Below are 15,275 nucleotides of genomic sequence, written 5' to 3' on the forward strand. Positions count from 1 at the left end.
TCCCTGTAGCTCAGATCCTCCAACCCTGACAACATCCTTGTAAATCTTTTCTGAACCCTTTCAAGTTTCACAACGTCTTTCCGATAGGAAGGAGACCAGAATTGCATGCAATATTCCAACAGTGGCCTAAAACATCCTGTACAGCCGCAACAGGACCTCCCAACTCCTGTACTCAATACTCTGACCAATAAAGGAAAGCATACCAAGCACCTTCTTCAGTATCCTATCTACCTGCGACTCCACTTTCAAGGAGCTATGAACCTGCACTCCAAGGTCTCTTTGTTCAGCAATACTCCCTAGGACCTTACTATGAAGTGTATAAGTCTTGCGAAGATTTGCTTTCCCAAAATGCAGCACCTAACATTTATCTGAATTAAACTCCACCTGCCACTTCTCAACCCATTGGTCCATCTGGTCCAGATCCTGTTGTAATTTGAGGTAACCCTCTTCGCTGGCCACTACACCTCCAATTTTGGTGTCATCTGCAAACCTACTAACTGTACCTCTTAGGCTCGAATCCAAATCATTTATATAAATAACAAAAAGTAGAGGGCCCAGCACCGATCCTTGTGGCACTCTACTGATCACAGGCTTCCAGTCTGAAAAACAACCCTCTACCACTACCCTCTGTCTTCTACCTTTGAGCCAGTTCTGTATCCAAATGGCTAGTTCTCCCTGTATTCCATGAGCATCTGGATGGGTATATGAATAGGAAGACTTTGGAGGGATGTAGGCCGGGTGCTGGCAGGTGGGACAAGATTGGGTTGGTATATCTGGACGGCATGGACAAATTGGACCGAAGTATGTCTTTCCGTACTGTAAATCTCTATGACTCTATGACATCCACTGGCTGTTCTTTGTCTAACATGCTCAATATCTCCTCAAAGAATTCTAACAGATTTGTCAGGCACGACATCCCCTTGATGAAGCCTTGCTGACTTGGCCCTATCTTACAGTGCACTTGCAAATACTCTGCAATCTCATCCTAAATAATGGATTGTAAAATGACCAAGGTCAAGCTAACTGGCCTATAGTTTCCTGTCTTCTGTCCCCCTTTTTAAACAGTGGTGTTACGTTAGCTATTCTACAGTCCTCTCGGACCTCCCTGATTCCAATGATTCCTGAGAGATTACCACCAATTCCTCCGCAATTTCCTCAGCTACACACTGAGGGGTGTAGCCCATTTGGTCTGCTTGAAATACACTCAAAATATATTTGATGCTCCAGCACTTTGAGATGACAAATCTGATTACTTCAACTTCTGGGAACAAGGGGATCTTTGTCTTATCAGGACCTATCCTGACTGACAATCTGTTTGAGGTTTTTCAGGATGTGACTAATACAATGAATAATTGGTGAGCAGAGTATGTGGCGTATTTATGTTTACAGAAAACATATGGGAAGCTGCCACATAAATTAGAACTCATGAAATTGAGGGTAACATTAACACAGTGTAGGTTGATGGTCATAAATAGAGAATAAAAAGGGGATATTTCAGGTTGGCTGAATTGTTGCTGTATTTTATTCCATGGAATGTGCATTGTGCTCGCTCAGCCAGTATTTATTCCCCGTCCCTAATTGCCCTTGAGAAGGTGGTGGTGAGCTGCCTTCTTGAACCGCTACAGTCCATGTGCTGTGGGTAGACCCACAATGCCCTTAAAGGAGGGAATTCCAGGATTTTGACCCAGAGACTCTGAAGGAACAGCAAGTCAAGATGGTGGGTGGCTTGGAGGGGAACTTGCCAAGTGGTGGCGTTGCCATTTTTCTGCTGCTTTTGTATCATCCTTCTCGATGGCAGAGGTCTTGGGTTTGAAAGGTGCTGTCAATGGAGCTTTGGTGAATTTCTGCAGTGCATCTTGTAGATGGTACACACTGCTGTGACTGAGCATTGATGGTGGAGGGAGTGGATGTTTAATTTGGTAGACAGGAAGTTGATTATGTAGGCTGCTTTATCCTGAATAAATAAAAACAAAGTATCATGAATGCTGGAAATCTAAAATAAATCAGAGATTCCTGGAGAAACTCGGTATGTCTGTGGTGAGAAAAAGCAGAGATAGTATTTTGAGTCTGAGATAACTCTTATTCTGAACCCAAATAACGATCACATTGGACTCAAAACATTAACTCCATTTCTCTCTTCACAGGTATTGTTGATACAACATGAGTCACTTGCTTCAGAGCTCCCATCCCTGACCTACTCTAGCAGCCACAGTATTGATGGTTGGTCCAATTTAGTTCCCGCTTAATAGTAAGCCCCCATGATGGGATATGGCGTGGATCAGTGGTAGGTCTGAGCTCTGTGCAATCTAGATTAATGATTTAGATGAAAGTATTGTATTCAAGTTTGCTAATGATACAAAGTTGGGTGATAAAGTAAGAGGTGAGGAGACTCCACCGAGGCTGCAGAGAGAGTTAGGTGGGATGAATGAAGAACACACCAAAAGATGAAATTACCCACTTTGACAAAAAAAAAGAAAGAAAAAAGATTTATTTTGAACAGTGAGGGTTTGGGACATCGTTGCATTCAGAGGATTCTAGATAGTAACGTACCTGAATCCCAAGGTGTTAACATGCAGCTATAGCAAGGAAAACAAATACTTGACAGCTGTTGTCTTTACCAGTATTGGTTAACCAATGAGATGATAAGTATGAGGAACATTCTGTCAAATATATTAATGAAGCTTAAGGAACTAAAAACCAACAAATGCTCAGGATGTGATAGTCTCAGGACCCGGGGAAGAGAGCTAATTCAGGGCTCAATAACCAGGTTGTGGAGCTCTTGGGTGGGCCATGATGTGCATGATTGATTCTGGAGTTAATTGGGTTTCTTTATGAGGAGAGATTGAGTAGATTGGGACTGTACTCATTAAAAGTTAGAAGAATGAAGGGGGATCTTACAGAAACATAGAAAATTATGAAGGGAGGTAGCAGGGAGGTTGTTTCCACTAGTGGGTGAGGCTAGAACTAGGGGTCGTTGCCTCAAAATAAGAAGGAGTAGATTTAGGACTGAGTTGAGGAGGAACTTCTGAACCCAAAAGGGTTGTGAATCTGTGGAATTCCCTGCCCAGTGAAGTGGTTGAGTCTACCTCGTTCAATGTTTTTAAGTCAAAGACAGATAGATTTTTGAACAGTAGGGGAATTAAGGGTTATGGTGAGCGGGTGGGTAAGTCGAGCTGAGTCCACAAAATGATCTGCCATGATCTTATTGAATGGCGGAGCAGGCTTGATGGACCAGATGGCCTAGTGCTGCTCCTGTTTCCCATGTTCTTGGGTCAGAGGTGAGGCCACTATTGTGCAAGGCAGGGATGGGCCTCTGTGTTTGGGGCAGAGCTGAGGGTTCAGCCTAGAAGCAAAACCAATGCCCAGGATTTGGGTCCCTGGCCCTGGATAGCTCAAAAATAGGTGGCTGTCCAGATAGTGTGGGGTGGCATGGTGGCTCAGTGGTTAGCAGTGCCACCTCACAGTGCCAAGGACCTGGGTTTGATTCTAGCCTTGGGCGACTGTCTGTGAGGAGTTTGCAAATTCTCCCCGTGTCTGCTTACAGGGATGAACACAGAACTAGCCATTTGGATACAGAACTGGCTCAAAGGTAGAAGACAGAGGGATCTTGATCAGATGGGCCAAGGGGCTGAGAAGTGGCAGATGGAGTTTAATTCAGATAAATGTGAGGTGCTGCATTTTGGGAAAGCAAATCTTCGCAGGACTTATACACTTAATGGTAAGGTCCTAGGGAGTGTTGCTGAACAAAGAGACCTTCCTTTATTGGTCAGAGTATTGAGTACAGGAGTTGGGAGGTCATGTTGTGGCTGTACAGGATAATGGTTAGGCCACTGTTGGAATATTGCATGCAAGTCTGGTCTCCTTCTTATCAGAAAGATGTTGTGAAACTTGAAAGGGTTCAGAAAAGATTTACAAGGATGTTGCCAGAGTTGGAGGCTTTGAGCTTTAGGGAGAGGTTGAATAGGCTGGTGCTGTTTTCCCTGGAGCGTCGGAGGCTGAGGGGCGACCTTATAGAGGTTTACAAAATTAAGAGGGACATGGATAGGATAAATAGGTCTGGGTAGGTTGCTCTTCGGAGGGTTGGTGTGGACTTGTTGGGCCGAAGGACCTGTTTCCACACTGTAAGTAATCTAAAGAATCGAAAGACAAACAAGGTCTTTTCCCTGGGGTGGGGGAGTCCAGCACTAGAGGGCATAGGTTTAGGGTGAGAGGGGAAAGATATAGAAGAGACCTAAGGGGGAACTTTTTCACACAGAGGGTGGTACGTGTATGGAATGAGCTGCCAGAGGATGTGGTGGAGGTTGGTACAATTGCAACATTTAAGAGGCATTTGGATGGGTATATGAATAGGAAGAGTTTGGAGGGATATGGGCCAGATGCTGGCAGGTGGGGCTAGATTGGGTTGGGATATCTGGTCAGCATGGACTGGTTGGACCGAAGGGTCTGTTTCCATGCTGTACATCTCTATGACTCTATGACTGCATGATTGGGTTTCTTTTGGATGGTTGAGTTTCCTCCCACAGTCCAAAGTTGTGCAGGTTAGGTGAACTGGCCGTGCTAAATTGCTCATAGTGTTCAGGGATGTGTAGCTTTGGTGCAATAGTCAAGGGTACGTGTTGAGTAATAGGATAGGGGACTGTGTCTGGGTGGGTTACTCTTCAGTGGGTCAGTGTGGACATGTTGGGCTGAAGGGCCTGCTTCCACACTGTAGGGCTTCTATTCTATAGTGTGTGCATTAGGTATGGTTTTCCAAAGTCACCTCGATTCTAGTACGGTCCCAACAGACTCTCAGTTTGCAAACATATTTAATAAGGAGTGAAAGAGAGTACGAAGAACACCCAGTCAATTAGTTTAATATTAATCATCAGGAAAGTGTTGGAATCAATTACAAAGCCAGTCATAGCAATGCACTTGGAAAATAATAGCATGATCAGACAGAGTCAGCATGGTTTTATGAAAAATAAATTCTTATTAATTTTTAAGAGTTTTTTTGAGGATGTATCATATAAGATAGATAAGGGAGAATGAGTAGATGCAGTATACTTGGATTTCCAAAATAGCATTAGATATGGTTCCTCACAAAAAAATTGAGATACAAGATAAAGACTCATGGATTTGGGGGTCATATATTTGCAATGATAGAGGATTGCATTAATGGACAGGAAGAAGAGAGAAGGATAAATGGGCATTTTTCAATTGGCAGGCAGTGATTAATGGAATGCTGTTAAAGTCAGTGCTAGGACCTCAGTTACTTTCCACTCTATGTTAATAACTTCAACAAAGAGGTTGAGAGTAGTTGATCGGAGTTTGCACATTGAGCAAAGCTAGATGTGAATGGAAGTCATGAGGAGGGTTCAAAGAAGCTGTGAAAAGATATAGACAGATTAAGGGAGTGGACAGCTAGGTGGAAAACTGTGTGGAAGGTGTGATAAATCAAGCAATTTGCAGACCAGGCAATGAAATTGAGTTGAGGCGGAAGATCAACGATGAGAATGATAGAGCGGTCTTGAGGAGCCTTTTTTCTTCTTTCTCTTATTCACTCCCAGGAAGTGGGAATCACTGGCTGGGCCAGCATTCAATGCCCATCCCTAATTAGATTAGATTACATTAGATTACATTACAGTGTGGAAACAGGCCCTTCGGCCCAACAAGTCCACACCGACCCGCCGAAGCGCAACCCACCCATACCCCTACATTTACCCCTTACCTAACACTACGGACAATTTAGCATGGCCAATTCACCTAACCTGCACATCTTTGGACTGTGGGAGGAAACCGGAGCACCCGGAGGAAACCCACGCAGACACGGGGAGAACGTGCAAACTCCACACAGTCGCCTGAGGCGGGAATTGAACCCGGGTCTCTGGCGCTGTGAGGCAGCAGTGCTAACCACTGTGCCACCGTGCCGCCCACAACAGGCCAATTTGTCCTACAAGTCCACTCTGAAGAGTATCCCACCCAGACCCACTTTCCTACCCTATTATTCTACAATTGCCCTGACTAATGCATCTAATCTGTGCACCACTGAACAGTACGGGCAATTCAACATGGCCAGTTTACCTAATCTGCACATCCTTGGACTGTGGGAGGAAACCGGAGGAAACCCACACAAACACTTGGAGCATGTGCAAACTCCACACAGACAGTCGCCTGCGGCTGGAATTTAACCTGGGTCCCTGGTGCTGTGAGGCAGCAGTGCTAAGCAATGTGCCACCGTGCTACCAGTGCCCTGAGGACAATTAAGAGTCAACCACATTGCTGTGTATCTGGAGTCACACAAAGGCCTGACCAGATAAAGATGGCAGTTTCCTTTGCTGAGTGAACCAGATGGGTTTTTCTCTGACCATTGACAACAGTTTCATTGTCATGATTGGACATATTATTGCATTCAAATTCCACCATCTGCCACAGCAGAATTCAAACTGAAGTCTCCCAGAACATTAGCTGAGTTTCTGGATTAATTCTCCAGCAATAATAGCACCTCCTCTTAATTGGATCTATTCTTGCTCCTAGTATATGTTCTTATGCTGTTGTAAAGGAATTGGGGTCCAGGAGTGAGCAGGTTTTACTACACTTTATGTGGCATAGAGACTCAGTGGTTGACACTGCTAACACAGCACCAGGGACCTGAGTTCGATTCCACCCTTGGGTAACTGTCTGTGTAGAATTTGCACATTCTCCCAGGGTCTCTATGGGTTTCCTCCGAGTGCTCTGTTTTCTTCCCATCGTCCCAATATGTGTATGCTAGATGGATTGACCATGGGAAATTGCCCAGAGTGTCCAGGGATGTGCAGGCTGGATGGGTTAGCCACGGGAAATGTGAGCTTACAGGGAAAGGGTAGGAAAGTGGGACGCCCCTCAGAGGGTTGAGGTGGACTCGACACTGTAGGGGTGCTATGATTTATTGGACATTAGTGAGGCCATACCTGTAGATTTAAAGAAGAGACGAGAAGTTTTATTTTCTCAGAGGTTTATGAGTCTTTGCAGTTCCCTTCCTCAAAAAGCAGTAGACGGCAGACTCGTTTGATATGTTTAAGGCAGAGGCAGATAGATTCTTGGTTGTGGAGGGGATGAAATATTATCAGGGATATGCTGAAATGTAGAGGTCAGGTTAAAATCAGATCAGACATGATCTTAATGGATGACGGATCAAGCTGAGAGACCCATGTGGCCCACTCTTGTTCCTTATTCGTATGTTTGCAAAAAGGGTAGAGGCTGCAGTATATGAAGGAAATGATCATAGTGGAGGTAACAGGAGAGCAGTGCAGAACGTCACCATGAATTGTGTTGGATTGCTGGGACCTGGCAGTCTCAACATCATCACATCAGCAGAATGTCAGGTTGCCCACCACCTCTCCTGGCCCTCTCTGTCCTGCTCGGGGCTGTTCTCCCCCAATCACTCAAAGAGACAGACTGAGTGACATCAAAGGGGCTGGCACAACTGTTAGTGTTAGTGGCTGTAGTGTGCACTTCCACCCGTGCTGAGCACACAGGAGTGAGGACTGTGGGGGTACATCGTTCCAGAAGTAAGCTGCATGAAAATATTTTGGAGCTCACTGAGGGATAATCTCCAAGAACCTCCTAAAATAGACACTCCAAAATAGACAGCTGAAGGGGCAGCATCCGAGGAGCAGGAGATGCTGCCTGACCGGCTGTGCTTTTCCAGCACCACACTTTTCGAATCCGATCTGCAGCATCTGCAGTCCTCACTTTCTCCTACTTCAACATAAATACGAATTCAAGGGAAATCTGGTTCTTGCCTCGCCACAGATACTGCCAGATTCATTGTGTATTCCTCGGACAGCACATAGGTTGATTGTGACTTCCTTTGAGTTCTGGAAATTACCTTCTAAAACTCAGCATTCTCGATGTTTTCTAAAACTCAGCATTCTCGATGTTTTCCCACAGTGAGACATCTCTACATTATTATTTAGGTTAGTGTGTGCTACATGTTAGCCTTGACTGCAAAAGACATTAAAGAAATGTTGTGGATTTAGTATTGAGTTTAATTTAGATAAATGTGAGGTGTTGCATTTTGATAAGGCAAATCAGGTAATAGGGTTTTGGGGAGTGTTACTGAACAAAGAGACCCTCGAGTGCAGGCACTTGGTTCCTTGAAGGTGGAGTCACAGGTAGATAGAATAGTGAAGAAGGTGTTTGGTACACTTGCCTTCATTGGGCAGTGCATTGAGTCTAGGAGTTAGGATGCCATATTGTAGCTGTACAGGACATTGATTCGGCCACTTTTGGAAGACTGCATTCAATTCTGCTATATTCTGGTCTGCCTGCTATAGGAAAGGCGTTGTTAAACTTGAAAGGGTTCAGAAAAGATTTAGAAGGATGTTGCCAGGGTTGGAGGGTTTAAACGAAAGGGAGAGGTTGAATAGACTTGAGCTATTTTCCCTGGAGCACCAGAGGCTGAGGGGAGACCTTATAGAGATTTATAAAATCCATGTGGGGCATGGATAGGGTAAATAGCCAAGGTCTTTTTTGCAGGGTAAGGGAATCCAAAACTAGAGGGTATAGGTTTAAAAGTGAGAGGGGAAAGTTTTAAAAGCGCCCTAAGGGGCAATGTTTTCACACAGAGGTTGGTGTGTGTATGGAGTGAGCTGCCAGAGGAAGTGGTGGAGGCTGGTACATTTACAGCAATTAAAAGGCATCTGGATGGGTATATGAATAGGAAGGGGTTAGCGGTATACTGGCCAAATGCTGGCAAATGGGGCTAGATTACTTGAGGATATCTGATCGGTGTGGGCAAGTTAGACTAAACTGTCTGTTTCCATGCTGCATCACTCTATGACTGTAATTGGGTTTTACACAAAGGAGTCTTCAGCCCTGAACTAGGGCAAGAATGCACTTTTGCAACACATTGCTGTTAAGCAATATTGATATTACAAAGGTCAAATCGTTATCTTCTGTAATCTACTGGTACTAAAATGCAATCACAATTTGAACAATTGTGGCTGGTATCTATTTGTCAATGATTGGCAATGGATCAGGATCAATGAGGAAGCAAGAGCCGCAACCATCCCTTTGAGTGCTCTCATTTGCAGCATCCTCTGTAGTGTAACTGAAATATTCATTTTCATCTTCTAATGGAGTCTTATTGTTGGCAATCCTTCGTGCTTGTTAGACAGTGTACAGTGTCATCAGTTTTGACAGACCAAGGCTCTTCTGCTCATGAAGATAGTCATGTTCATTATTTGGGGTATTTCACATTCTGCTGAGGAGTCAGATTGGACTCAAAACCACCTTCCCATGTGGTTGATGATGCCCTCCAGCACATCTCCTCCATTTCATGCACCACTGCCCTTGAACACCACCTTTCCCAACGCAACAAGGACAGAACCCCCACCCCCCCATCCACCTTCCACCTCACCATGTAACACTTTGTCCTCTACCACCTCCACCACTAGAGATATATTTTCCTCCCCACTCCTATCAGCGCTCTCTACTGCATCTGTTGCACCCGGTGTGGTCTCCTTTACATCGGGGAGACAGGACGTCTCCTTGCGGATTGTTTCACAGAACATCTCTGGGACACCCGCACTCTCTAACCCCACAGCCCCATGGCTAAACACTTCAACTCTCCCTCCCACTCCTCCTCATATTCCGCCTTGGGACCCTGCAACTACACGGGATAAATGTGGATTTCAACAGCTTCCCCATTTCCCCTCCCCCTACATTATCCCAGTCCCAAGCTTCCAACTCAGCACCACCCTCCAGACTCGTCCCTCTGACCTATCACCTTCTCCCTCAACTTTATCCACCTATCGCTTTCCCAGCTACCTCTTCCTAACCCCACCCCCCTTCCCATTTATCTCTCTGCCCTGACCCGCAAGTTTCATTCCTGATGAAAGGCTTTTGCCAGAAATGTTGATCCTCCTGCTCCTCGGATGCTGCCTGACCTGCTGTGCTTTTCCAGCACCACACTCTTCGACTCAAAACCTTTAACCCTGTTTCCACCTCCACAGACATTGCCAGACCTGTCAAACTCCTAAGGCTGTTTCTGTTTTTATTGGGAAAGTTTTGTTGGGATCCGGTGGGTCCATAGGTGCCTGCTAAAGCTGATCTCTGACCTGAATGTTCCACTGCAAATAGAGCAAGAACTGGTTAATGGAAGTGTTTTGGGTGGGTTGCTGGTTTGGGATTTCCCTCATCTGATGTTTTTTTACTGCCTGTGATGTGCACCTATGTTTTGAGGCACTGATTGGCGCAGATGCTGTGATCATGGGTTACCTTCTCACAGGACCTGAAATCAATATTAAAACTCCAAAGTGAATACTAACATATTTGAGATTTTTTGAGGAGGTAATGAAGGTGGTCGATGAGGGTAGAGCAGTGGATGTTGTTTACATGGATTTTAGTAAGGATTTCGACAAGGACCCTCATGGTAGGTTTATCCAGAAGATTAACATACATGGAATCCATGGTGACTTAGCTACTTGGTTTCAGGATTGGTTGGCCCATAGAAGATAGAGGGTGGAGGTGGAAGGGTGTTTATCTGGCTGAAGGTCCGTGACTAGTGGTGTTCTGCAGGGATCCATACTGGGGATCTCTGCTGTTTGTGATTTATACAAATGACTTGGATGAACACGTAGATGGATGGATTAGTAAGTTTGCAGATGACAGAAAGATCAGTGGAGTTGTGGATAACATAGAAGGTTGTCAAAGGATACAGCGGGATATAGATCAGTTGCAGATTTGGGTGGAGAAATGGCAGATGGAATTTAATTGGGTAAATATGGGGTGCTGCACTTTGGGAGATCAAATGCTCATATTCATTAATTGGGGTATTTCACATTCTGATGAGGAGTCAGATTGGACTCAAAACCACCTTCCCACGTGGTTGATGATGCCCTCTAGCACTTCTCCTCCACTTCATGCACCACTGCCCTTGAACACCACCTCTCCCAACACAGCAAGGACAGAACCTCCCTGCCCCCCCCCCAGTCCTCAGCTTCCACCCCACCAACCTCCGCATATAACGCATCATCCTCTGCCACCTCCACCACCACCAAACGGATCCCTACTAGAGATATATTTCCCTCCACACCCCTATCAGCGCTCCGGAGAGACCATTCCCTCCGCAACTCCCTCATCAGGTTCACACCCCCCACCAGCCCATACCCCACCCCTGGCACCAGCTGTGTTTTTCCAGCACCACACTCTCCGACGTTGAGTACAAGAGTCAGGATGTCATGTTCCAGCTTTATCAAACTTTGGTTAGGCCAGAGTTAGAGTATTGTGTTCAATTCTGGTCACCACATTACTAGTGGTGTTCTGCAGGGATCCATACTGGGATCTCTGCTGTTTATGATTTATACAAATGACTTGGATGAACACATAGATGGATGGGTTGGTAAGTTTGTAGATGACAGAAAGATCAGTGGAGTTGTGGATAGCATAGAAGGTTGTCTAGGGATACAGCGGGATATAGATCAGTTACAGAAATGGGTGAAAAATGACAGATGGAATTTAATTGAGCAAATGTGAGGTGCTGCACTTTGGGAGGTCAAATGTTAAGGGAAAGTATACAATTAATGGCAGGACCCTGAACAGGACTGATGTAGAGAGAGATCTTGGGGTCCTAGTCCATAGCTCCCTGAAAGTAGCTACACAAGTAGATAGGGTGGTAAAGAAAGTGTATGGCATGCTTGCCTTTAATGATCAGGGCATTGAGTACAAGAGGAGAAAGTGAGGACTGCAGATGCTGAGATCAGAGTTGAAGAGTGTGGTGCTGGAAAAGTACAGCTGGTCAGGCAGCATTCAAGGAGCATGAGAGTCAACGTTTCGGCCATAGCTTATGCTTGAAACATTTACCCTCCTGCTCCTTGGACGCTGCCTGACCAGCTGTGTTTTTCCAACACCACACTCTCCGACATTGAGTACAAGAGTTAGGCTGTCATGTTCCAGCTTTATCAAACTTTGGTTAGGCCACACTTAGAGTATTGTGTTCAATTCTGGTCACCACATTACAGGAAGGATGTGGAGGCTTTGGAGAGGATGCAGAAGAGGTTTACCAGGATGCTGCCTGGATTAGAAAGTATGAGCTATAAGGAGAGGCTGGAAAAACTCAGGTTATTTTCTCTGGAGCAATGGACGCTGAGGAAGTTTATAAAATTATGAGAGGCATAGATAGGGTTGACAGAATCTTTTACCCAGAATTGAAATATCTCATACCAGGGGCATGCATTTAAGGTGAGGGGGGAAGTTCATAGGAGATGTGAGGGGAAAGTCTTTTTACAAAGAGTGGTAGGTGCCTGGAACGCACTGCCAGTGGAGGCCGATACACTAAGGGTGTTTAAGGGGCTTTTAGTGAAGCACATGAGAATGCAAGGATGGATTAATGTGTACCATTGGCAGACAGAAGGGATTAGTTTAATTCGCCACAACATTGTGGGCTGATGGGCCTGCTCCCTGTGCTGTATTGTTCTATGTTCTATGAAGCCTTCAGGAGTTTGTGTGAGAAATAGAAGCAGGACTAGACCATGTGGCCAAGCCTTTGACTGCAGTGTGCCCAAGACTCTGTTGGCGATCAGTTTTGGTAAGTGAATGTTCGGCATTCTGGCCGTAATCCCAAATCAAACAACAAGAAGGTACAAAGGTCTCATCTCCTGAAGGTTTGTGATAAAGAGATGGGGAAAGAATGCTGGTCAATCAATCTTCCACAGAAACCCTTCACAAATATTGACCAGAGATGCTGATCAAATCGTCAGCAACAATTAGGGAGTAGCAACAACACAGACCAATATGTAAGAAGCTGCAATTAAAGACATTAGTCAGAATGATTTCTTTTGACTTCCAACCAGAGAGAACATTGTAGCTTTAGCAGTAGGTTTTAGCTGATTTATTTGTGGTGCGGTTTTCCAATCAGACATTTCCCCTGCACACAGGAAGCATTTTTTCCAATACTTTGTTTAATGTGGCTCAGTCGTACTCAGAGCTTGTCACAGAGAAGGTAATGGAGGGGCTCCATTGTATAACGCTAATGAAACCGCCTGGGATCAGACGCAGCCCAGCCAATGACTGTCATTCCGTCTATGCTTGGCAAGTCTGAGAGGTGGGCAGGAAATATAGAGTGACCAAGGAACCAGAAAAGGTGCATGCAGAATTCAGGGAAGCCCAAACTAACACTGAGGGTATCAAACTGCCTGAGGTAGCTTCTTTAATCAACAATTCAGAGTTTTTTTAAAAAAATTCATCCATGGGATGTGGGCATCGGAATCTAGGCCAGCATTTATCTTATTGCCTAGAGGGCAGCTAAGAGTCACTCACATTGCTGTGGGTCTGGAGTCACATGTAGGCCAGACTAGGGAAGGATAGCAGTTTTCCTCCCTACAGGTGAGCCAGGGGCATTTCCAATGGATTTGTGGGTAATTCCACATTTCTTTTCTTGAATTCAAATTCCACCGTCTGCCATAGCAGGATTCGAACCTGGATCCCCAGGACATTACCTGGGTTTCTAGATTAACAATCCAGCACCAACACTGCTAGGCCATCGCCTCTCCTTATTAAACACCTCTGGAACAGCTTGGACCTGAACCCAGGCCTCCTGGCTCAGAGGTAAGGGCATTACCACTGCGTTACAAGAACTCCTCATAGTGCCTGACTCCTTTTTACTAGACCATGTTTGGCTGTGACCTCATTACCTGCCCTTGTCACCACGGGAGATGTGTTCAGATTCCTGCCACCACTTCTATCCTCAATCGATTTATGATGTCTGAATAATGAGCACATTACCAGCAAATGTCTTGGTGAATGTTACCGCATTGTGCTGCACTGTTTCGGACAAGTTTTTGAATTTTTTTTTAATGATACTTGAATGACTGCTAGGAAATTCTCTCACTCTCTGCACAGTCCCGGTCAGTGAGGGAGAAGATCCCATCAAAGTATTCACTTTACAATTTTCACCGATCACCAACAAAGTCCAACAAGTCCACACCGACCCTCCGAAGAGTAACCCACCCAGACCCATTTCCCCCTGACTAATGCATCTAGCCTGACCTGGACATCTTTGGACAAATTTGATTGAACGTTTTGAGAAGGTGGCCAGGCATGTAGATGAGGGAAGTGCTGTTGATGTAGTTTATGTAGATGACAGCAAAGCCTTTGACAAGGTACCACATGTAAACCCATAGAGAAGGCATGTGCACATGGATACAGGTTAATTTGATAAAGGGGGTTCAAAATTGGCTCGGTTATAGGATACAGAGGGCTGTTTTAGTGTCTGGGAGGGTGATAGAGGCAAATTACTTCCTATCCTCTGAAAAAGTACTTATATAGGCACAAGGCTACGGGCTATGTGCTGGTAAATGGGATTAGGTTGAAGGTCAGCTATTTCTCACTTGCTGCTCCAGACTTGATGGGCCAAAAGGCCTCTTCGACTAGTCATGAGCAAGCAACATGAATTATGGCAGGAGGGATTGATCATTTCCCCTCTCCCCCGTCCCTGTTTGATTAATACTTTCTTTAATTAGTTTCCGGCTCCAACACTGCAGGTGCTGGCAAATCAGCAGAAAACTTATTCTAATAAGTCTGGTGCCAGGCATGAGAAGGAGTCAACCACTTCATAGAATCCCTACAGTGTGAAAGCAGGCCATTCAGCCCAACAAGTCCACACTGACCCTCCAAAGAGCATCCCATCTAGATCCACCCTATCCCTGTAACCCTATGTCTCCCATAGCTAATCCACTTAGCCTGCACATCTGTGGATACTATGGGCAAATTAGCATGGCCAATCCACCTCACCTGCAGATCTTTGGACTGTGGGAGGAAACCATTGCAGACACAGGGAGAATGTGAAAACTCCACACAGACAGACACCCGAGGGTGGGATCGAACCTGGGTGCCTGGAGGCGTGAGACTGCAGTGCTAACCACTGAGCCACCCACTTGTTGAAACGTTAGCACAAAGATACTGCTGGGGGCAATAAAATGGCTATAGAAGGGCAGTGAATAATCACGAAGCACAAAAAACACTGGGTAGGAGAACATTTCCTGTGCTGAGTCCCAGTAGCTGCAGGGAATGTTCCGGAGGTGACAGATGGAGCTTGACTGTGAGGGAAGGGAAGCGACGTGAGGGGGGCACTGTGAAGACTGCGGTCAATGCAGGTTGTTTGTGGGAGGGTGCAGTGTTTCCAAAGCTCTCCCACTCTTCAGCAGGTTGGGAGTGGTCTTTCCTTACCTTGAACAGCGTTGTGTTGGAGGCTAATTGGCTGACTAGTCAAAATTTTCACAGTAACTGGGACTAACAGGTTGATAGAAGGCAAACCT

Source organism: Chiloscyllium plagiosum, chromosome 23 (assembly GCF_004010195.1).
Source record: "Chiloscyllium plagiosum isolate BGI_BamShark_2017 chromosome 23, ASM401019v2, whole genome shotgun sequence".
Taxonomy (NCBI): domain Eukaryota; kingdom Metazoa; phylum Chordata; class Chondrichthyes; order Orectolobiformes; family Hemiscylliidae; genus Chiloscyllium; species Chiloscyllium plagiosum.